This window comes from Eurosta solidaginis, chromosome 4, assembly GCF_040869045.1.
Source record: "Eurosta solidaginis isolate ZX-2024a chromosome 4, ASM4086904v1, whole genome shotgun sequence".
In the NCBI taxonomy this organism is placed as follows: domain Eukaryota; kingdom Metazoa; phylum Arthropoda; class Insecta; order Diptera; family Tephritidae; genus Eurosta; species Eurosta solidaginis.
Window position 1 is genome coordinate 7,369,165 of NC_090322.1, and position 25,660 is coordinate 7,394,824.

The window sequence follows — 25,660 nt, forward strand, 5'->3', positions numbered from 1 at the left end:
TCGTTAACAGCAAAATCGTTAATGCCTTTAACATACATGTGCCTATTCGCTCAAGTAGACCTAGAGAAATGTTTCGTGTCCGTGGTTTAATGGCCAAGTTCAAGCGGCAATAAAAGCACGTAGTAGGGCATACCAATCGTGGAGGAGGAGTAAAAGTAATGTTGCAAGGCTTGTCTATAAAGCTGTCAGAAATATCGCTACTAAGATAATAAGGAACGAAAAAAGTAGATTTTTTACCTCAAGGCTAAACCCTTCGCTACCTCCAAAAACTCTTTGGCGTAATCTAAAAAGCTTGCGAGTATATGGAAGGGACAAAACATGTATGCGAACTAAATGCTGACACCCTTAATGATGCGTTTGTGAGTAGTCCTGCTGTAAATCCTACTGCACCTTTTCCAAATGCTTATGGGCGCTACTGTGGAGAAAATTTTGAGTTCAGGGCGGTATCCGAATGCGACGTGGTAAGGTACTTACTTAAAGTTAAATCCAATGCCATCGGGGTTGATGGTATACCAATAAAATTTGTAAAAATTATTCTACCATTTATACTGAGTACCTTCACACATATCATCAACCATTGCATCACAACTTCTCGGTTTCCTGAATCGTGGAAATGTGCTATGGTAAGACCCGTCCCGAAGAAACGGCTTGCAAACTCGGTCCGTAATTATCGACCCATTAGCATATTGCCCGCGCTGTCGAAAGTTTTTGAAAGGCTGCTAGCAGAGCAAATAATTTTGCACATTTCTAGAAATAACCTCTTATCACCACACCAATCGGGCTTTAGAGCCAAGCATAGTTGTACAACGGCACTACTTAAAATTGTTGATGACATACGCATACCTTTTGATAAAAACCAACTAACTCTGCTTTGTCTATTCGATTTTTCTAAAGCTTTTGATTCTGTTGACCATGCGTTACTTTCTTATAAACTTAAAACATATTTTGGATTTGCCTACAGTGCTTTGATGGTAATGGAGAGTTACTTAACAGGAAGGTCACAACTTGTTAATACTGGTTGCGAAATTTCGGGGACCAAACACCTACCCCGAGGTGTTCCGCAGGGTTCCATTCTTGGGCCTTTGTTATTCAGTATTTTCGTAAACGATATCTTTTCGGTTTGTCAGCACATGAAAATGCACGCATATGCAGATGGCATACAATTATATTTGTCTAGTAGTTTCACGGACGAAGCCAACCTCTGTCTTAAAGTAAATAATGATTTATTGTCAGTACAGAGATGGGCCAATAATAATGGTCTCTGCCTTAATGCAACTAAATCGTTCATTTTGCCCATTTCGAAGAATAGGTCCGTTGATGCCCTTGCCTCACCAATATACATTGGAAACACGGCTTTACAAATTGTTTCTAGAATTAAAAATTTGGGTTTCGTTATCAACTCTAATCTAACTTGTGAAGACCACATCAATACAGTCATGGGTAAAGTGTATACCACTTTGCGCAATCTTAGGCAATCTGCACCTTTCCCACCTCCGCATATTAGAAGAAAACTGGCCCTACAGCTTCTTTTGCCAATAATAAACTATTCAGAGCTTGTTTATAACAAGTTGGACTCATGTTCTGCACACAAAGTTGAGGTCGCCTTTAATCATGTAACTCGTTACGTTTTCGGGTTACGAAAATTTGATCATATTTCGGCTTGGAGGTCCAAGCTATTAGGATGTAACATATTTGACTACCAAAAAGCTAGAAGTGTAATTTTTGTGTACCACTTGATTGTCACAAAATAACCAGCATATCTTTTTGAGAAATTGACATTCACTAGGTCTCCCAGGACGAGTAATCTAGTTGTGCCTAACTTTAACTTCGTTGCTTCGACAAGGCTGTTTTTCGTCAACACCTTACGTATTTGGAACTCTATCCCAGCTGCAATTAGGAATAATGTAAACCAAAGCAACTACAAACATATTATTTTCAGTTATTTTTCTAGTCAACAAACTTAAACTGGGCATTTATTTTATTTTTATCTTATCTTAATCTAATTTAACCAAAATTTAAAATAAAAAACAAAAAATTAAAAATTTAAAATTTTGTAGTATTGTTTTGATATTCTTGTTTTCTAGCATCTTTTATTTATTTATTTAAATGAATTATATGAATTATGTTTGTTGTACTACAAAAGACAATTTGTCTTACTGTACTAATGTATTCTCACCGAATAAATGAAATGAAAATGAAATGAAAATGACGCTTGGACGATTTTGTAATGAAAAATTACGATTTAAGCCTGCCCTTCAATGTAAAACTTATTTTAAATATTCAAACACCAAGAAATTACATATGTATATTTAAAATTGAGATACGAGCTTTATTGAATATTGTATACCTTATACTGAAAATGTGCCAGCTTTTGCTGCAGACGGAGGTAATAACATGACCGGCTTGAAGCATTCGGTTGCCCGAATTTTTGAAAAAGAAATTCCTAACTTAAATACTTTTAAATATATACATATGTCATTCTTTGGCACTTTGCTCTTCGTATGCCTGCTTAAAAAGCTACACAGCTGTGTAGAAACATTGGTGCGCATGTGTATAATTACGTTTCCAATAGTTTTCAGAGAAGTACTCAATTGAAAAATATAATTGCGCTATTGGAATTGCAGCCAAAAAAGATGCTACATCCATGTCAAACTCGCTGGATATCCTTAGAGGCAGTAGTATACAGAGTATTAGAACTTTATGAGCCATTAAAAATATTTTTTAACTTCGCTGTTAATGTTGACAAAATAGACAGTACAAAAACCATTCTTGATAACTTGGATGATATGAATGAAATTTATCTCTCCATCCTGAAGTACATATATCCTTCAAAATATTAATAAAGTTAATAAAAATTTCCAGAGTGAGGGGCTTCAAGTACATAATATGTATTCAGAAATAAAAATACTTTATTTAAGTATATTGTATAATTTTGTAAAGCCGGAATGTATAACATTAGACAACATAGAAATTATAGATTATAAAAACATTTCAAATATATTGCAACGTGATGTCAGATTTATATAGGAGTTTATGTCAGACCTGTAAAAAAAATACCAGTACAAGTACAAGTATCAGTACCTCAGTACTTCGAAAAATTAGTACAAGTATAAGTATCGAGGTACTTGTACTTGAATTGTTGAAGTACAAGTAAAGTACTTGTAAGTACTTTCGAAGTACTTTGATAAGTATTGAACAGTTTTGAAGCGGATCAACCAGCACCATTACGATCACCTAACTTTGACAAAATAGCTGAAGAAGAGTTTTACGTTGTTTTAGTGATGCATTAACAGATTTCAATATGCTTCAGAGTTATCCTCTTATGAAGGACCTATCACTCAAAATTAATACGTCCTCAGCTTCATCCGACCCAGTAGAGCGTTTATTTTCCTTAGCAGGCATAGTTTATAGTCCTAGAAAACAATCAATGACGGGCTTTTCGTTTAAAAAGCTAGTACTAATAAAGGTAAATACAAAACTACTTTAATATTGTTAGCTGATGTACAATTTATACTTATTTAATATGTTGTTTTACTTCTTGTTGCTTTCTAATATGAATTTCATTCATATTTTTAATTTCCATTTATGAATCAAACTGACATATTTTATCAGAAAAAATACTTTCTTGTACTTGCAAGTATTTCGTAAGTATATCTACTTGTACTTTCGGATTCGAAGTACAAGTACTGTAGTATTTATACTTTGTACTTAGATTTGAAATACTTGAGTACTTGTACTTATCTGATACTAGTACAAGTATGTACTCAGTACTTTACAGGTCTGGTTTATGCGATGGATATGCTTTTCACCTCTAACATTTCCGAGCAAGAAGAAGTCAAATTCAAACAAGATTGTATTATTTTTTATATTGAAATGTGTAATCAAATTAGAAAGCGTTTTGATTTTAACAATGTTGTTCTACAAAACTTAAGTTTCATGCATCCCAAAGAAGTTGCTGGAAAAAAATTGATTCTTTGCATAAGATCGTGCAACATTTTTTGCACACAATCGATCAGAAAATTTTGCAGGATATTGATAGCGAGTTTTTGAAAGTTTTTAGAATTTAAGATATATTTTGAACACATTTCTAAGGTTCCTCCAGAAGTTTTTTGGAAAACTATTTCTACTATCAAAAGAGCTGACTCTACATACGCTTTATCTAATTTATGTGCATTCGTTACAGATCTGATGTGCTTGCCACACTGCTCAGCGAATGCAGAACGAACTTTTTCTAAAATAAATTAAAACAAAAATCCAAAACCGTCTGGAAACTGATACATTAAAAGGAATATTGCTAGCCCAAGATTATTTAAAATTGAATAACTTTTCCTGTCATAATATTGAACCGCAAATAAATATGATAAAAAATGAACGCGAAAATTTATAACTAAGAAACTAAAATGATATAGGAGTTTATGTGAGGTTTGATTCGAGCTCAAAGAAAACAAAAAATAACAAGTAAGGAAGGCTAAGTTCGGGCGTAACCGAACATTACATACTCAGCTGAGAGCTTTGGAAACAAAATAAGGGAAAATCACCATTTAGCAAAATGAACCTAGGGTAACCCTGGAATGTGTTTGTATGACATGTGTATCAAATGAAAGGTGTTAATGATTATTTAAAATGTAGTGGGCCTTAGTTCTATAGGTGGACGCCTTTTCGAGATATCGCAATAAGGGTGGACCAGGGGTGACTCTAGAATGTGTTTGTACGATATGGGTATCAAATTAAAGGTATTAATGATGGGTTTAAAAGGGAGTAGCCTTTAGTTGTATATGTGAAGGCGTTTTCGAGATATCGACCAAAATGTGGACCACGGTGACCCAAAACATCTTCTGTCAGGTACCGCTAATTTCTTTATATATGTCATACCACGAACAGTATTCCTGCCAAGATTCCAAGGGCTTTTGATTTCGCCTTGCATAACGTTTTCGTTTTCTTTACTTAGTATGGTAGGTGTCACACCCATTTTACAAAGTTTTTTCAATAAACCAATCCAATTACCATGTTTCATCTCTTTTTTTCATATTTGGTACAGAATTATGGCATTTTTTCATTTTTCGTAATTTTCGATATCGGAAAAGTGGGCGTGGTCATAGTCGGATTTCGTGATAAAGTGACTTCACATAAGTACGTGAACTAAGTTTAGTTAAGATATATCATTTTTTGCGCAAGTTATCGTGTTAACGGCCGAGCGGAAGGACAGACGGTCGACTGTGTATAAAAACTGGGCGTGGCTTCAACCGATTTCCCCCATTTTCACAGAAAACAGTTATCGTCATAGAATCTATGTCCCTACCAAATTTCACAGGGATTGGTACATTTTTGTTCGACTTATGGCATTAAAAGTATTATCGACGAATTAAATGAAAAAGGGCGGAGTTACGCCCATTTTGAAATTTTCTTTTATCTTTGTATTTTGTTGCACCATATCATTACTGGAGTCGAATGTTGACATAATTTACTTTTATACTGTAAAGATATTAAATTTTTTGTTAAAATTTGACTTTAAAAAATTTCGTCATCGCTAATTTTTATTTAGCACACATATAGTAATAGGATTTCTGTACCAAATTTCATCATGATATCTTCAACGACTGCCAAATTACAGCTTGCAAAACTTTTAAATTACCTTATTTTAAAAGTGGGCGGTGCTACGCTCATTGTACCCAAAATTTTTCTAATTTTCTATTTTGCGTCAAGTTTCATCGCTTTATCCGTCTTTAGTAAAGAATTATCGCACTTTTTCGGTTTTTCGAAATTTTCAATATCGAAAAAGTGGGCGTTCATTTCGTTCATTTTAAATAGCGATCTGAGATGAGCGCCCAGGAACCTACATACCAAATTTCATCAAGATACCTCAAAATTTACTCAAGTTATCGTGTTTACAGACGGACGGACGGACGGACATGGCTAAATTAATTTCTTTTTTCACCCAGATCATTTTGATATATAGAAGTCTATATCTATCTCGATTAGTTTATGCCGTTACCGTTATGCGAACAAAGGTTATATACTCTGTGAGCTCTGCTCAGCTGAGAATACAAATTATTGTTAAAATAACTGAAAACAAGTACCTTTTGTATATAATACAAAATTTATCTTTGAGACGTGTTTGTTATTTATAAAATAAAATGAAATACATTAAAACGATTTTATATGTTGTATGTGGTAACAAAAAATAACAATCAAAGACAATTTTTAGAAAAGCGCGGTTGAAGTTAATATTATTGAATGAAATCCGGCGATCTTATTTTGGTTTCCGGCCAATACAATCCTACGTCCCCTGGTAATAACCCATCTTAGTCCTAACTCAGCTTTGGCTGTTATTGGTTGTTGGCATAGATATGATGATTTTTGACGATTTTTAAAATGAAATACATTAAAACGATTTTATATGTTGTATGTGGTAACAAAAAATAACCATCAAAGACAATTTTCAGAAAAGCGCGTTTGAAGTTAATATTGTTGAATGAAATCCGGCGATCTTATTTTGGTTTCCGGCCAATACAATCGTACGTCCCCTGGTAATAACCCATCTTAGTCCTAACTCAACTTTGGCTGTTATTGGTTGTTGGCATAGATATAATGATTTTTGACGATTTTTTGGGTGGCGTCTGACGACTTGGAACAAAAATATATGGCAACGCTGCACATGTTCGTGTGAGCGCAGCGACAGATATTTAGCAAAGCAAGCAGTCGATCAGTTTTAACATCTCATTAGCAAATTCTATGCTGAAAAATTCGTTGATTAGTCTCCTTTCACACATACTACTACAAGAAAGGCTGCGTTTGCATTCAAAGCCACTTCTGGCGTTGTGCACCACTATTATAAAGACATATTCTTCGAGAACAAATGTTGCACAAAAAGTAAATATGTACCTACTATGTATTACAAATCTAAAATCGGCTTTTTTTTTTGTTCTCTCGCTGTGTTGCGACGACAACGAATAGACGGTACGTAGGGCTTCACTTGCTACCTTAGCGACAGACTGAATGCGTCTTTTCACACAGCGCAATATTGATGATTTTTAATAAATTTTTGTGTAGCTCGTTCGCCGATTAATTTTTTTTCTCTTTCTACTTTTTTCTGTTGTTGCAAAATAGCAGGGTCTAACAATAGCTATTACCTACAATGCAACACTGCCATTATCACAATGAGCACAGACATAAATCGGTAGAGCATGAGGAAATGTCAGAGAACTGCAAAGCAGGTACTGAGGATAACGAATAATGAAAGGTTGCAGACGATGGGATAAAATATTGGAAGACAGTGAAGTTTGAAAAATTTGTAACTGTCATTATGAAAATGAAAAGTAAAATAACAAGGAAATACAAAACTTGCTAATCGACTGGAGGAGATGGTTGTAATGGGAGGTGGAATATAAAGGGAAACAAAAAGAAAAAAAATCTTTAAGGAAAACTGCAATGAGCTGTAAGTACAAATAAGGCGAAAAAGTGTGTTATTTCAAGTTAAGCTGAGCAAATAATTAAGATTTAAAACTACTAAGGAAGTCGAGTAAAATGTGCTCAGAAAGAAAATAAAACCCAAAAGAAGTTTCACAAAAGCGGATTAAGTAAATGGTTTTCATGGTAAAGTGGCAAATGAAAAGGATGGATTTACATAAGCACCTGCTGTCCCCAATTTCACGAGGCAATAACTCTACGCGGGTCAAAGCAGCGCCCAACAAGACTCAATTTCCTTGGTACCATCACTTAAGTAGGGTTGGAGGTCTATCTAATACCTCTGCTAAATTTCAAGAAATCGATACCAATTGGATGCTATCCCACTATTTTTGAGGCAGAAATCCATGCAATAGAAGTTTGCGGTAGAGTATGGCTACGGAAATACTTATCCTCAAGGAGTTTCCTCATTATGTCAGATAGCCAGGTAGCCTTGCATGCTTTGCAGTCTTATAAAATTATTTCCAGGCTACTACATGCAAGCATTGGAGTCTTAAATAATCTAGGAGTTAAATAAAAGGTTTTGTTAGTATGGGTTCCCGGGCAGCAGGAACATGCAGATAATGTACAGGCAGACTACCTAGTAAAGTAGGGTGCTATAGCAGCATTCTTTGATTCAGAGCCCTTCCGTGGACTCAGGGAAACCATAAGTAACTGGGAAACAAAACAGTTCAGACAACATTGGATTGAATGCCTAAGGCAAGGGCAGACACAATTTTTTATACTCCTAGCAAGATAGTATCAGTCAATTTACTAATCTAAGCAGAGAAGACCTACGAACTCTCACTTACCTAAGCAATCTAAATCTATCTGATACACAAATCTTTCGCTTTTGTGAGCTGGATAATAAAACGCCGGTTCACATTCTCTGCGAATGTGTCGCTCTGGCAAGACCGAAACTCTCCCATATGAGTGGCGTAACTCTTTATCCCTTCGTAAAATGGAGTAAAAAGACTGAAGAAGTACTTAAATACATTAACAGTCTCTACATACAGTAATAGGCTGAAATGCCAAGTACTTGTGATCTAAATAAAGGTCGGAGGGCTTATAATAATAATAAAAGTAATAATAGCATCTCTTCTGTTCTATGGGTCATGATTCCCGGTTGCAGTGCCCCTTCACATTCGAGTTAAACAACTTTTCCACATTTGTATATCAAAGACAGCCACCACGATGCTCCCGAATGGTCTATCCCATTCAAGCAGAGCCGTAGCATGCTCCCAGGACTTGTCTCGAAACCAAGTTTGACAAGGGATGACGGAAAATCGTTCCAATATACATCAACTTTTAAGTTCTTCGTTCCCCAAACCGGCGAAGCAATGGCAAAGTAAGATAGTTTTAGCGATATCGAGTGCAATCTATCTTAAAAAAAGTACATCCTAAAGCGCAATCTGCCATCAGCTAAGAAAAATCAGCAACACTGGCTCGCAAGAAATCATCAAAAATTATTGCATGATGAGCAAAAACTCACGAAATCACGTGAATATTGAATGGATTTGGACGTAAAAATTAAAATCATCAAACCGTGTGTAAAGCTCGTTAGCGCTTGAGTTGATTGTTGAACTGCTGCGGCAAATAAATGAAGGGACTAACAAAATGCCGGTTGCAAACGCTTCCACCAGAGCAACAGCAGACGAAGGCTCTTATTTTTCAAAATTTTATTCTAAATCGCCATCCCTGAATAAGAAATTCAATATTTTTTAGCTGAGACTGTGCGGATAGATGACGTTGGACGGACAGAGGTGTTGTTTCATTCAAAACATTCTTTTCAGTTGATGTAATATAGCATTTTTTCTTGTTGTACACTGAAAGAAAAAGACTAGTAAAATCAACCGATAAACTTTTATCCATCGCAACAAAATGTCGAATCAACTGCGCATAAATCGGTGATTCGTAATTGATCGTTTTAGTAGTAAAATGAACAAAAAAAGTTGGTGCGACAAAAAAAAATAATAAATGCAAGGCGCGATAACCTCCGAAGAGATCTAAGGCCGAGCTTCTCTTCCAATTTGCGTCGTGCTCCTTTTTAATTTTTCCTACAAATTGGCGGGACGGGACCTACTTGTTTTATGCTGACTCCGAACGGTGTCTGCGAGGCAGATGAGTTTTCACAGAGAGCTTTTCATGGCAGAAATACACTCGGAGTGCTTGCCAAACACTGCCGAGGGGCGAATCCGCTTAGAAAAATTATCTTCTGATTGAAAAACCTTATTTATAATATTTTGATGTTGCTTTGCCCGGGGTGCGAACCCAGGGCATTCGGTGTGATAGGCGGAGCACGCTACCATCACACCACGGTGGCGCTTACTAAACGAACTTCAATTTGGCGCACATCAAATATGCTGGCACACATTAAACATTATACACTTTATTATTTTGTTTTATGAAACACACTTTCACCAAATTTTATATTTTATAATTTATTTAATTTATAGCTTTCAACTTCGCTTTGCAAATAGAAATGAAAATAGTGGTCATAAAACTGTTTCTCAATTCTTTCAGTTGCAGCTCAGCTCATTCTCAATTTCTTCTCTCGCATGTAGTTGCCACACTTGATTATTTCGAACAAAACTTTTATTTAGTATAAATGTTTGGCATAACATTTTAAATAGAGAACTTGTAAGTTATAGTAAGGAATCAAATCGCAGGAAGCTAATTCACCACTGGAGTAACTGTACATGTAATTCGGCAAGTTTAATTTTCGTAACACTTTAAGTTGAAACGATTCCAAAACACCTCAAACTTGTATGCTGTCGGAAACATCAACATTGAAAATGGATGTTTTTTTATTATGTTATTAGATATGTTCGCGTGAGTGAAAATTCGTAAAAACTTGAACAAAATGTTACTAACTTTGGAAAAATCCCGTTCATTGAAACAAAACTTTTGCAACAAGAGGGCGCAATTTTGCATTTCACTTGGAGGAGAAGCATACTTTTTTGCACAGTAAATTCAAAAACGGTTTTTTTCCTTTTGTATTGATCACTGAAAAACTAGTTTTTTGTTGTTTTCCCATTTTGAGTGTTTTTTCGATTTGGTGGTTTTCTTATTTTGGTGTTTTTTTTTTAACATGTGGTACCATCGTCATAAGTACAAAGTAGAGGGCGCAGTGACCGCAAAATTCTCTTTGAAATTTGCACATGCATTGACTGTTGATCGCTGTTGAAATGACCAGTGAAATCAGCTGTGTTAACAAAAAAATCAGTTAGATTGATTAGGAATCTGTCAATTTTACAGAATTTTGTTAACTTAAGAGCGACAATTTCTGTTCTGTTGAAATGACTAAACTAATTTTTTCGCTTGACAAAGAACTCGGTCGAATTAACCGTAATTCCATCAATTTCCCCAATCTCCGTTAAGTCAAGAACAACTGAACAGATTTGTTGATTTTACTAGCACCATTTCTTTCAGTGTATAAGTAGTAAATAATTCCATAGCGTACTTCATAATAAATATTATGCGGATAGATTTCGAACTCCCGACTGACTTTTATTTGGATATTGAAAAACTCAGCGAGTCATGTGATGTCTACTTGTCGATCGTCTCAATGTTTGCCTCATAAGTGGAATAGTGTGCCGTTATTGTATTACCAATTCAAATTTTCATCATGTCTCGTAGGGATTCCCCTCGCAAGTAGAAAGTTTTAGACTGCATAGTTACCTAAAAATGCAAAACGAATTCATGAGTACTAAAACCGAATCGGCATTCTTACTGAATACTCTCTCCACATAAGATCAACACATAGCCGCTCTGATTAAGGAGTACTAAGCAAAGGGTCAGATAGATTATTCTGCCTTTTTATACAAATTTCCAAACCCGATTTAGTTTTTCTTTTCTGAATTGCATTTTGTCCGTTTGGAGACTTCTTATTTTTGCAGACTCCTTGAAGATGACATGAAAGCTTCGAAACGCGTAAGAGGTTAGGGGAAAGTTTATTCCTTTTGCCATTTATCGACCGAAAGCTTCAGTCCCACAAAAAACATATTTATTGAAATATACTTTGCCTGAGTGCTTTGATGCCACGTTAAAGAATTTGGTATTCCTAGACATTCTTACGAACAGTCTGAAAAATGTTTTCCTCTTTCGAGCTTACTGAAAATTGTTACGTGCTTCAACGGAATTTTCACCAATCTTTTCGCAACCCTTTTACATTTTTTCTTCCACAATCTTGTCGAATTACAGAAATGAGTTTGACTTGAGTTAAAGCCGAACTTTTGTCACACACCACTTAAACTTACAACATTGGCTTGCCACAAAAATTATTTCATGTACTATATCTTGCTGCTAGGTGCGGTTGGGTGCAGCCAACAACAAGAAACAAAATTACAACAACAAAAATCTGCTACACTAATGGCCTTATGTGCAATATTGACAGTTGTGATTGTTTTGCTGCCAGCTTTTTGGATTTGTTGCACGAAACTGAAGTAGCTACAACTAAGTAAGTAAATATGTTTGATTGTGTGTATATATCAGGCATGCTTAACCAACGAAACGATATCATTTCGTTACGATAATCAAGATCGTCAAATTAACGAAATGATTTCGTTTCGTTTTCTGCCATATCAAAACGAAATCAAATCGTTTATGTTGATTATTAATTTCAAACTATGCTGGCAAAGCTGATTGATGGCGGAGTCAATAAAGGTGAAAGCATTATCCAAGCTGATTGCAACTTTTCTCATGAATTTTGACAGTACGAACATTTCTCAGAGTATTTTTGACATTACCACCAACGAATTACACAAACAAATTGCATAGAGTTTGTGTGTGTATGTGCGCTCGTTGTTGCCACCTTACGGCTTCACCATGGCTATAGCATTGCCAGCACAATTCAAACATAAAGTATCACGTTTTCGTTAACGTTTTTAACGTTAACGAAAGCTTTTCGTTTCGGTTAAAAACGAGATACAATTTATCTTGATAATTTCTTTATCGATAATATTTCAAAGTGTTTCAACGGAAACGGTGGAAATTTTTTGATAAACGATTAGCTTAACGTTAAGGTGCATCCCTGGTATATATGTACATATGTCCATCGTTATAGTGAAAAGGCTTCAGTTACCTGCTCATTATGTGTTTGTATGTACGATTTTCATTTATTCGCATGACTGCTTTGCTTTTTGCTCCTTTCATTTACTTGCCTTCCTCAATAATTTTGCTTGCTTGCTTTTTTTGTTTTTTGTGTTTTTTTTACTTTTGCTTGTTGCACTTTTAATTCTCTCTTGTTTTGTGTTGTGGCATTGCATTGGTTTACTGGATATATTGATTTCATATCAGCACACAAAAAATGTCAATCAAAATGATATGCTGCAAATTTGCTGGTTGGGACCTTTGCTGCACGTTCACATTTTTTTTTTAGTTTTTCTACGCTTTTAACGTTTTTGCGCTTGTTGTGAATATTGCTTTTTCTTGTTACATTTTGTCTTTTGCTTTCGCGCTGATTGCAAGTTTATTCTTATTTGTTATGTAAACATTTTGTAATTTGTTGAGGTAAATATTAGAATAGTTGACTAACTTGATTACTGCTGATCTAAGCTACTGGTTTATGGTATATGGCGAATAAATTGCGAAAAACTTGCGCTGAATTGTTTATAGAGGCGCCAAATTATTTACTTCTTGATGTTTTTTTCCATAGAGATAACCTAAGCTGCTAACTAGTACTGAGAAAAGTTGCGCTGAATTGCATAAAATAGCGCTGAATATCGTTCTTTTCGATAGAATATCGTTTAACTTAATTTTGCCTGCATCTAAAAGTAAGAAATATGTTGCTGAGCTGTGAGCAAATGTGCTGAATTTGCGTTTCTTGCTATAACTTACTGCAGTGTACGACAGTTATTCAGTAAAATTGCAGAACTAGCTGTATATGTATTTATTTAATACCCACAACAAAGCATTTCGTATAAAATTTTATTTCATTTTCATAAATATATCACTTGATCTAATGAGTCAAAAAACCTGAGCTGAAGGGGAGTGCTGAATAAGTTATTATTGACAATATTTTTTGAGATTATTTTTATGTTCCCCTTCGAGCTAAAACAAAATGCGCTGAAATCTGTTTTCGTGCGCTGAATGGGGCTTTTTTCATTTTAAACAGAGCACACAAAAAATGTCATGTTGTTTGCTCTTAAGGGTTTAAAAATTGAGCGGAATTGCCGTTTAAAGAGCTGAATTCTATAAAAAAATACTTTAATGAAAACATATTTTTACAAAACTTCGTTTGAATTTACAAAGTGCGATGAATTGCGCTCACTATCATTGCTTGGTTTTCATGTTCTGTAGTTTTCTATTGGAAATTTGTATCAAATGTATGCACCTTAAAATTTCTTGCTGAATTAGTTTTCAAGCAGCTTAATAGTACAGAAATGCACTGAGTTTCACTTTTCATCGAAAGTGACGTTAATGGGTAGGTCGTGTAACTATTTAACGCAAACATTTAATCATGCAGCATCGCATTTTTACAAATTATGTATATTGTCTAAATAAATTGCATTTTACTATAAAGCCACTGTGCCACTTTCTCAACACGCGCTATTTGCGAATGAAATGCAAAAGTGTCTGTTGCACAGTGTACCGAAATGCAGGTGCTTAAACAAATATTATAGCTAAACCAAAAATTTAAAAAAAAAAACTAAATTAAACGGAGAGTCGTACGAAACCAGCGCTGAATAACATAAGTGGCGGCTGAATTGAACTTGTTCAAGGGATGCTAAAATAAGAGTAACTGAGCATATTCTCTATGTAGCTAGTTTAAGAAATAATGAACAAAAATAAAACTTATGCAAAAAGTTGTTGTTAATAGCTTCGTTTTAAGCTAAGCACCTAACAGACAGCTGTACAAATAGACTTGCGCTGAACAGCTAATATTTTTGCTGTATATATGTTTAATTTCTTGTATATATTGTATATATTTTTTGCAAGAGAAAATTCAGCAGACATACTCCAATGAAATGGCGGAACTGAATGCGTTTTAAGAGCTGTTAAACTGTCTGAAGATATGGTTTCTACGTTTTACTTTAACAATAAGTATTTATGCGATAAAAAATTGGCTTGACCACCAAATAAAGCCTAGAAACATTTGAATAAAATGCTAAATTAGGTTTAGGTTGGTCAAAAATTGTCTTTAAACTTCCCTTTCTGTCTCTCATACACAATTTTTGGCGCTGAGAAGCCTTTATTGTGTCGATAATGTATTTTTTCTAAAGATAGGAATTTAGATATCAATATCCATATGTATATGTTATAAAAAGTTCCCTGAATTAGCTGAGTAGCTACATTTTAATGGTAATAAGTGCTCATTTATATAAAATATATATTAGAGGAGGAAACTAAGGTTAGACATTTGAATTCAGTCTTCAGATATGAATTTCTCGCTTAAAATACCGCTGACTAGGTTGAAAAATCTGAGAATAATATTTCATTTAAATTTTTTTTATCAACAGAGGTGCCAACATGCCTTAAACATTATTGAAAATATTCAGCAACCAAACTTGTTTAACTTAAAATCATTTACTAGCGCTGAGTGTGCTGTGTTGCTTGCTTTAAACAAAAATAGCTTTTGCTTGCTAAACAAATATTTCAAATATTAATTCTTTTGCTTTAGAAGTGGCGCTGAGTCAGATTTGCGGGAAAGTGCTGACAAAAACTTATATATCTATTAAAGTGAACGAAGTAAGCGCTGAATACACGCAAACGCTGAGTGCTAGCGAAAGATCAATTTTTTAAAGATATATGTCAGAATATGTTTATTACTTGCCTTCGAAAGCGCGTTAAAATTAGCTAAATATGAAAAGAAGTTCATAAAAAGTATATTTTTTTAATTTATTTAATAATTTGGGAAAAATTTAAACAACGTGACATCAGGACGGACAAGGCGACAGCTGTTTCGATTATACCTTGTAAATCTCTTCAAAGCCTTTTCTCCCGGGAGTGGGAGTCGAACTCGCACTCCTACGATAGTTGAAATGGTTATAAACGCATTCAGCTACGTCATGCCTTAGTTGTATAAAGTTGTTCCCAATTACCTTCTTTTTGCATAGTTTAATCTTTTACACATTGCATACTTCGTATGCAACTACATATGTGCCAAAGCTATGCTTGGTACGGCGGTTTTCAAAGAAACTTTGGTTAGAACTACAACGAATTAACCAATTTTGTCTGTTTGTATGATTTTAATAATCGGGGATTGCCCATATTGCTTTTTTTTTTTTTTTTTTTTTTTTTTTTTTTTATAAATGTATGAAAACATTTGTTTGAAGCAATTTATTTAATTTTATAATTTATTTAATAATTTGGGAAAAATTAATTGTCTAAACGTAAAAAGCGCTGAATTTGTCCGAAACAAGCGCTGAGTTGAATTGAAGTTTATAAAAAAAACTCAATTAACCGAATATATATTGTGACATGAAAACACAAAACTGACCCACAGTGCTCTCGCTTATGCTGTTTAGGCTTAGCAAAAAAACAACACAATGCATGTGTCTGCTGAAAGTAAACTTCAAGCGAGAAACCTTCATTTGCTACATTTTTCAAGTGCAATAACAAAAGAATTCACAGTAACAACAATAAAATGTTAAATTAGTTAAGATACAAGAAAAAGTCAGACAGGCAGAAAAAGTGCGGTTAAAAAATCAGAATGAATGTAAAAACAAAAACAACAACAAAAACGTGTTTAAAAGAATGAAACAAGTGCTTGCTTTTTACTAAAGAAGGGAAAAGTAAAAGCGCTGATGACAGGGAACGCAAATTCGAAGTTTTCAAAGCATTCACAGCAAAGCAAGCGCATAAAGTGACGGTTGTGTGTCTTTTTGCGCGCGCACCGTGGGGCAAAGCAACGACAGTGTTGCAGTGTGCTGCTCTGGTGTGAAGCAGCGCAGGTTTTTGTTGTTTGCTTGCTTGTTGTTCTCTCTTTTTTTTTGTAATAATTAAAAAATACTTCACGCTACTGCGATTTGCAGTGTTGGCATTGTAATTAAGCATTCTTCGTCGTTGTTGTTGTTACTGGCTAAAGTAGCAGACGAGCGATGAAAGTGATGCCAAACATATGTGGCATTAAAAATGCAAGCGAACAAAAACAAGAAACACAAATAAGCAGCAAACAATAATAAAGCAAAAGTAAAGATGTTAATAACAACAATGGCAATAAAATTAAGATCCTCAAGTTGGAGAAACAGTTATTTAAAATGCAACAACAAGCTGCTGTGGCTTGGGCCTTTCAAGTGAATTATTTGCGGAAAATGAATGTAAGCAGAATAATGGAAATGAAAATGGCAAAATGAAAAATATGCAGCTCGGGTGTTGATGTGCAAACATACATGCTTACATATGCATGAGATAACGGTGAATATACATACATATATACAGCATTAAAAGTAACCACCATGGCACTGACACTCAACTTGTCACTAATGTGACTTTGTGCGTTGGTTGCCTTTTAAAGAAATTAGTGCTGGAGCAATGGTTTATAATTTTTTTTCTTTGTAAAATCTTTGTTCTTCCCCATCGTTAGTGAGTTTTACAGTTATATTCTGTTGCATAGCTACACGTGCATAATTTACAAAATTTATTAATTAGCTGTGTTGCGTGTAGCGTTTGGTGTGAGGTGTGGCGAAGATGAATGAAATAAATAAGGAATGCGAAAATAATGGTTAATACTAAATTAAGAAAACCGTTTTGTGTAAAAGCAAGCCTTATTTAAATCAGCAAATAAATTTCGAAAAAAGTCTGTGATTGGGAGTGGCGTCTTAGTGAAAATATGAAGTTTACACTGCAAAAACTCGCGCTGAATTGCAATTTAAAGCGCTGAATTAAGAAAAATGTAGCAGTTGTTTTTGATGAAACATTTAAGCTAAATTTAAAAAAAATGAAAACATGCGCTGAATACAAAAATTCGCTGAATAATGTAAAATGTAGTAGTTAAGGATAATGTATATTTTTAAGCTTATAAAAAATAGCGCTGAATACAAAATTAAGGCTCAGGAACACAAGTTTTCGTTGTAGCAGATGCAAGTAAGTTTTCCAATTTTAGATAAGTAAATCTTGCGTTGAAAAGGTGCTTAATTAAGAAAAATATAGCAGATTTAGCTGTTGAAATGATTATGGTAAACGAAATGAAAACCTTCGCTGAATACAAAAGAAGGCGCTGAGCTAAAATTTAATTGTTAACCTATTCAAAAACCCCTAAAAGCAACGTTGCATGTAACTTGGCGTGGGCTTTCATTTCACTTTCTAAGCTGAACATATATTTTTTTTAAATTCAGCAACATTCTGGATTTTAAAAAACTGTAAGCGAAATAAAAATAAATAAAAATTCTATTTTAAACAGCTGAAATTACAAAAAGTGAAAAACACCAACAAAAAGAGTTTTAGCGGCTCAACAGAAAATTTCACTGGAGACTATTTTTTATAATTTTTTTTTTTCATTGGTATGCTCTAAATTGGATACAACGAAAGGAACAGGGGATATAAGCAGTCTTTAAACCATAAAAACTTGCTCCGATTTAAACGCGAAAATAAAATTTAAAGGTGGTAGGATTTTCGTTTGAGGTTTGGAAACTTCGATAAAAACTGGCGCTGAATTGCGTTTTAAAGCGCTGAATTTAAATATCATAGCTGCATATACATATATAAAACATTGTAGAAAACTGTCTGTGCAACACTACACTCAAGCTCTCTGAAAGTTCAAGAATTTACGATTTTTTGTATAACTAGGTTTCAAAAGATATATACGCCTTTGGAAGAGGTTTGAGAGAATTAATGGCAGTGTGAACTACATTCAAGCTGGCTTTTAAGATGCTGAATACAGTAAAATCAAGATGTAAGAACATACCTGGTATGTAAAATACTCGCGCTGAGTTCGATAAAAAGATGAGCTGAATCAGAATTTACTTAAAATTATTGTTTTGATATACAAACTAGTATTTTGCAAAAAACCTGCCCTGACGTAGAAATAAGTGAGCTGAATTAAAGAGAAAGCGTCGCATATGAAAAGGCTGTAGTGAAAACTTTTGAAGGACCAACAAAAACTGCTGCTGAGTAAGTAAGAAATGGGCTGAATCTGACAGAAATGAACTGAATTGAAAAACGTAAACTAGCATTGTTAAAAGCAGCACTCTATTCTGAATACAACACACAAAAATCGCTGCTGAATTGTGTTTGAAACAGTGAAAATTAGTTTCAAATAATTTTGTTTACATTTATTCCTTACGTTTCAATGGACAAATATCTAATTTTAAACGTTGTTGAAAAAATAGCAATTGCACGTCTGGCTGCACGCTTCACTGCATGCGTAATTGATTAGCTAACTAACTAACAAACAAGCGCTGTTGCTGAATAAAACGCTGAATTAAGTTGTGTGCATTACTGTTATAATTAAATTGATAAAACAAATAAATGAAAGAGTTTACAAAAAATGGCTGATAGACAAGCAGGCGAAAAGCGGAATTTTTTTATTCGTTTATCTTTAACAGAGTTGCGCATACAATACTTATTAAGCGCGTTGTTATTTATATTCAGCATAGTGAATAATTAAAAAAGCATATTTGTTTTAACACTTAATAATTTCGCAAATGCGCAAAAATCTCAGCACGCCAGCCAAGTGTGGACGGGTAGTTAGGTGATGAAAATATATGGCATGCTTACAATGTATGTTAGCGGCATATTTGAATGGGCGCAAGGAAGCGTCTCTTTTTAGCCCCCAGCATTTGCTGTGAAATTTTTTTGCACTGGCGCCTTGGAATCGTAAAAAATTTAACTTTAAGTAACTTGGTACTTGATGCTGTGCAATGAAATGAAATGTGTTAATGCAATTTTTACATTTTTTTGTTGTAAGCACGCACGCAAATGTATAAATTATGCTTCCCCTCGCACTTGACTTTAATAAAGTGTAAAAATGGTTGGTAAAAGTGTTTGAGGAACGCATTGAGCGCATAAACACACACACATTAAATTTTATTGCATGCAATTTTTATAGTCCTCCTGTGAATCACTTCATTCACTTTTTGCTAATTTTTGTAAAACGCTTAAAACTCACTTTGTTTGATTGTTTAATGCGGTTTATCAGCAAAAAGTAAACTGTTATTGTACTTTTTTTTGCTACATCCTTCACGCTTGCTTATGAAAACAAATACTTTGCGCAACCATGCTTTCCTTCCCACAATTAAGTTGCTCCCTCAATTATATTTACTCTTTTAACAATGTTTTTTTCATGCCATCTTTCTTATCTTCGAAAAAATTTCGTTTGCACATTTTATTGTTGTTTATCTATGTTTTTGATGAAGCTGACTGATAGCGAGCCGCATTCACCGCTGATGAGATAAAACAATTGTGCGCGCGGTTTTTGCTTGAAATAGAATAACGGAAACGATTTGGGTTTTTTATAGCCCTAGAGCTCATCAGCTAAAATCTATTTCTTAGAACAACCATGTACTAATAGTTTTACTTCTCAGCAAAATTAGCCGTATGCCTGTCATTTATTGTAATTCAGCTGATCTTTAAATCTATTCAGCGCATACTTTCGTATTTTTTATGAAATTCAGCAACATACTTTTTTGCAGAAAAAACCTTATTATTTCCAAATATGTTAATTTTGCTACTCCCAAATATATTCAGCGCGTTCTTTTTCAGGCGTTACCAAATCCTATTACGCATTTCACTAGGATTTTTCATAGACTTACGTACAGAGCAAATGCATTTATTTGAAGAAATAAGTAAAAGTGGTTTTAATTTTCAGCAAAACTAGCCTTATGCTTGTTAATTTTTAAAATTAAGGCTAACCGTTCAAGCTATTCAGCGCCAGCTTTCTTCTTTTCCATGAAATTCCGCAACACATTTTTTGCCAAAAAATCTTATTATTCTATGCTTTGATCATGTCGTACATGCAATTCAGCATTACAAATGTCTTTATCCAGCAATTTCTAAGCAAAATTTAGCACGATATCGGGGAACAACTTGTTACAAATTAGAATTTTAGAAATATTATCCAACTCAGCCAATTACTAGAGCAGATTAAGCACATACTTGCTCAAATTTCTTATTTCCCACAAAACTCGTCATAGATGTCTACATTTTCATAATTCAACTATCTTCAGCGCTTACTCAGCGCATAATTGCTGGTTTGGTATGCAATTCAACTACTTCTTGCATTCAACTAAAGTACTTGTTGCATGCCATCGCGGTAGATTTTTCTAAGTAATAGGGCTAATATTTCTTAATTTTTTAACAAAATCATGGTTTACTGCACTTACAATTCAGCCAGCAAAAAGTGATATCTTTTTATGAAAAATAGTTTCCAACAAACAATAATACGGGAAGTATAATTGTCGATTTTTTTAGCTTATGGTGATTTCGTTTCTACACCAAAATGTCGCCACTATCAGCGGCTAACATTTTTAAGATTCTCACTTCGCCCTGTGAAATTGTAGCCACTTAAAATGTTCAGTGCCATCCTGCATGACTTGAAAAGAACAAAAATTGTAACCATTTTTACAAAAAAATGCAGTTCGTGTGGTTGTTCGCTGTCAACTGTGATCGCAAATTGCTTATGAGTGAGGCATGATCAAAGACTGAACGAAGAATAAAGATGTTGCAGGGACGAAAAATAGTGTGGAGCAAGCTTCACAAAACCTCTAGTATGTCACATTCACCACTTACCACAGCAGAACTTGTTAAACTACCACTGTCTGTATTTATTATTTAACAATTATTGGTACACTTTTAATTCAGCTATGTGTTCAGAATTTACATTTTTACACTCTAAAACTACAATCGGTGTATTTTGTGTGCTGAAATTATGTTAAAAATCGTGTTAAAATTTGTGGTGTGGTGGAAGTGACCTACTAGAATTTTGTGAAGCTCCGCTGCTTTCCACTAAAGTTCGCGCATGCAACATCTTTATCTTCAAAAATTTTTGGCATGATGCGACACATACGTACATATATAGCATTCGCTTCAGCTTCGTTTGATTCATCAGCTAATTGACAGGGCTGTTTTCTGCACCGTCAATGGCAGCGAGGGCAAGTAATGTTGCATTTTTAGGGGTCGGTTGTTGAGAAAAGATAATGATGCCCTCTATAGAGGCTAAGCTGATTTTACAACAGAACAAATCTTTTTGAAGGGTTGGCGTGAAGGCTACATTTTCGTGTAGAAAAGAAAACACCATTAGAAGCCTTTAAAACTTATTCAGCGCATACTAATCAACTTAATATATAATTCAATTGGTATTTGCAAATTGTTTTTTTTGAAATATAAGTTGTTTCTAAGCGCATGGTTTTCATGCTTAAATTCTCTATTAGAAGTTTGCATATTTTCGTTAATTTTCCTAATTCAGCTGACCAAAATTACTATTCAGCACATGCTGTCTTACGTTTTGTATTGCAAATAGATGAGCGCATTATCTATTTTCGCAATTCAGCTGACGAAAGCGCTATTTAGCACAAGTTATGTTTAACATGCAATATATTTGAGTAGTAAACTACTTTTCCAGAAGTTAATTTCGCAATATAATAAGCATTGTAAATTATTCAGCGCATATAATTCGGTATAAGATGCAACATAACTAAATATTCTGCCAGTTTTTTCTTTATTTTAATACCATTTCTTTATTCAGCTCTGCTTGAGTATCATTCAGCTCATATATTTCGAAATATAACACGACAAAGTTAGTCATTTAACTACTTTTGTGCTATACTTGGGACGAATTTCTTAACTCAACTGAATTTGCAAGCTCTCATATAATTTTAGGATAACAAAGTTTTTAACAAAACTTTTTATAACTTTTTCAAGGTACGGTCTTAGGAAACAATAAAAAAGTTGTTAAGTTTTTCTACTTACCACACAAATTTCGTTAACAATTAGCATTAATAACTAATCAACCAACTCAACGATAGAAAAATCTGAAGAAGAGAAAACAAATAATTGAAAATAATTCTTTGCTAATTACAATAATAATATTTTGTTCTTATTATTGATATTAGATAAAAATTATAAAATTTGCACACGGACAAATATCTGGATTTCATTTCTGCATCAGCTAGCTTTTTGGGTGATGAGTTTTGAACTCGAGGTCACCTGCATTCATTCTGGTGTTGAAGCAGATGCCTCTATCCAATAAGCCATCTCAATACCCCACTGCGCGTTTTGTAATTTGCTTCTTGTTGACTTTCCTTTTATACACAATTTGGCATAAATATACTCTATGTTTTTAAACCCAAATTGTGGGAAATATTTTAAGGCTCGTTCAACAGAACTTGATCATTGACATTAGATTTATAGCAATGTATCATGCAAATTTTGTAATTTTTCTCTATTATCAATAACAAAACGAAAATTTTTATTTAGAAAGCAATATAAGCAAGTCTCGCTAATTAATACAGTTAAATTACTACATAAGTTATATTATATATTTTAAAACTTGTATTACATATTTCCATCTATTTCAATCTCCATATCGAATTTAATGTTAAAAAACGAAACCGATTTCAAATTAAATCTGAAAATCAGAACAATAGCTGTGTTTTTTTTTACGTCTATACACGTTTACGCTTAAAATTTATATGGACTGCTAAGCGACAAACTTTAAAATTAGTACTACTAAATTTCAATACGCATTATACTCAGATGTAACTGAAATATGTGTCCATGGTTCACCCTCTGCACTAATTACATGTATTCTATGCGCGTCCATTATCTATCACAACTGATTCAGCTAGAAATACAACAGAGGATTGCGTCTCCACTTTTCGGTACACCCTGTAGCTGTAGCTAGTTGTTTAACCACTGCCGCTAGATGGGTCTCCCAAGCATTATCTAAGCGAGGATAGGCGTTTTTTTGACGCGCAAACGAAACGTATACGCGTGTAAAAAAAACACGGCTAATATCAACATCAAAAAACATTTCAATCTTAACCTTAATTCAATATATGTTCTGATCTTAAATTCTGTAACAACCGCAAAATTATAGTCAATCTGGATACCAAAATCAATACCAACTCAATATCAATCTCTTTGCTAAAATCAGTATGAATACGAATTTCATTTCATTATAAATTACAGAAGCAATATTAAGTTCAACTTAAAATGTAATTTCTATTTATTTTAATTTTACGTAATGGATCATGCATTGTATACTAACTCTGAGTATGTTATGATTGGCATAATGAGCTGTATGGCTAGCTTTCTCCTGATTTGAGGCAAAGTGACATAAACCTTACGTAATCTGAGGTAGTCCGCGCCCTACATTCCCCTTCAAATTAGGAGAAAGCTAGCCATACAGCTCATTATTGCCAATTATAACATACTCAGAGTTGGTATACAATGCACTAGACTCGAACTCTGCCCATAAAATGGAGGTTGCTTTCAACCACGTCACTCGGTATGTGTATGGCTTGCACAAATCTGATCATGTATCTGCATGGAGATCTCGTCTATTAGGTTGCAACCTAACTGAGTATCAAAGGGCCAGGAGTTGCATATTTTTATTCAGACTAATCTTAACTAAGTCTCCCCCATACTTGTATGACAAACTTGCCTAGGTCCACTAGGACATGTACTCTGAATCTACCCAGTTTTGATTAGGTGGCATCGAATAGGCTGGTCTTCGTCAACACCATACGTCTCTGGAATTCAATTCCGTCTACAGTGAGAAGCTCTTTACACCAAAACAACTATAGACGTGCTCTATATAGTTTTTTTTTCTAATAACACTTAAACTATCAGCATAATGCAACCTATCCTCTACTGACTTCTTACCTTCCTTTTTCTATGCTTTTTATACTTAAGCTATTTATTCTGTTTAAAATTTGTTAAATTAATTATATGTATATTTATAAATGAATATGATTCATTTGACTTGTAATAATTATGTGGTGTACGATAAAAGATTCTGTTATCTTACTGTACTAATAACGAACTTTTAAATAAATGAAATGAGAGTCTAATAACAAATAAAGAAATGGAAGGTAAAAACAAATGAAAGTCCACTAATAATAGGTAATAAGTAAGCAAGCGAATGCCCAATAATTAAAAGTTTGCGCAATAAAATGAAATGATGAGTGCTGTAATTTTCTGCAATAGAAACCCCCCTTCCTTCAAAATGGAAAATCACTAAGCCCAAAGCTTAAAAATGAAAAAAAAAAAATTAAAATAATAAATTCAGCAGTCAAGTGCATCACTGCATTACATAAAATTAAAAACAATAACAAAATTCAAATACAACAACAAGAGTGATCACCCACACAGGAAAACGATTGATTTCATGCTACGCCCAGCCACTAATCTAACAAACAGCCGGGAAATAGTTGCTATGAGTGTGTGGGACACGTGTGACTGCCAGGTAGGTAATCATTTGCCTGTTTATTGAACTCTTTCTCTCTCCCTCTTTCACCTTATGCGCTTGCTGGCCGCAATTAAATTAAATCAATTGCTGCAATTTTTCGTCGAAAAGTGGATAAAAAAAAACCGCACTTAATAATCAACAAAAGCTTCTTCCTCTGCAATGACTTTCTACTCAATTTTGGCGCCATGAAAAGCTGATAATTAAATCGTCCTTCACTTATTGTCTGCTTTATTCTTGAATGCTTGATTGTTTGCTTGCCACATTTTATAACCAAATGCATTAGTATAAAGCATATGTTGTATTTTTGTGATGTTAGGTCTATGCTATGTTAACATGCTTTTCTTTTGCATTACATATTGTTCTTTCTTTCTGTTGTGATATGTCATGTTAAGCTATGTTGTTATTTCAATAAAATGATTTTGGTATTTGTTTTGCCATATCTTCTTATATTGCTTTAGGCTATAATGTCACATGTTATGTAAGTTTATATTATGGTATGCTATGTTTTGTTATGTTAAATTAAGTTGTGCCGTATGTTATGGTATGTTATGTTATTTAATTTAATGTTATGTTATGCTATGTGATGTTTGGTTATGTTATGTAATATTATGTTCTGTCATGTTTTTGTTTGAAAAGATTACATCCCGTATCTCAATCATTGCTAAGTGTGAATTGCTATGTTGCATGGCAACTGAGTATATAATGTTCCCTTTCAATCATATTTAAATATTTTTACTTGAATCTACTTATTTACATTTGTTTAATTTTTTAAATGTTATGTTATGTATATGCGGTTTTGTTATGTTATCTTACTTTATGTTATTTTATGTTATGATTTGTTATATATTATGTTATATTATGTTTTTG

General features: G+C 33.9%; 1 protein-coding gene across 1 annotated transcript in view; it reads right to left on the bottom strand.

Annotated features, from left to right (window-relative positions):
* Positions 1–25,660, bottom strand: part of LOC137248921 (uncharacterized) — a 350,579-nt gene that overhangs the window by 270,849 nt on the left and 54,070 nt on the right. Inside the window, exon 2 of the mRNA XM_067779904.1 lies at positions 22,291–22,352. The gene's annotated coding sequence lies outside the window, so the exon portion shown is untranslated. The remainder of the gene's footprint in view (positions 1–22,290; positions 22,353–25,660) is intronic.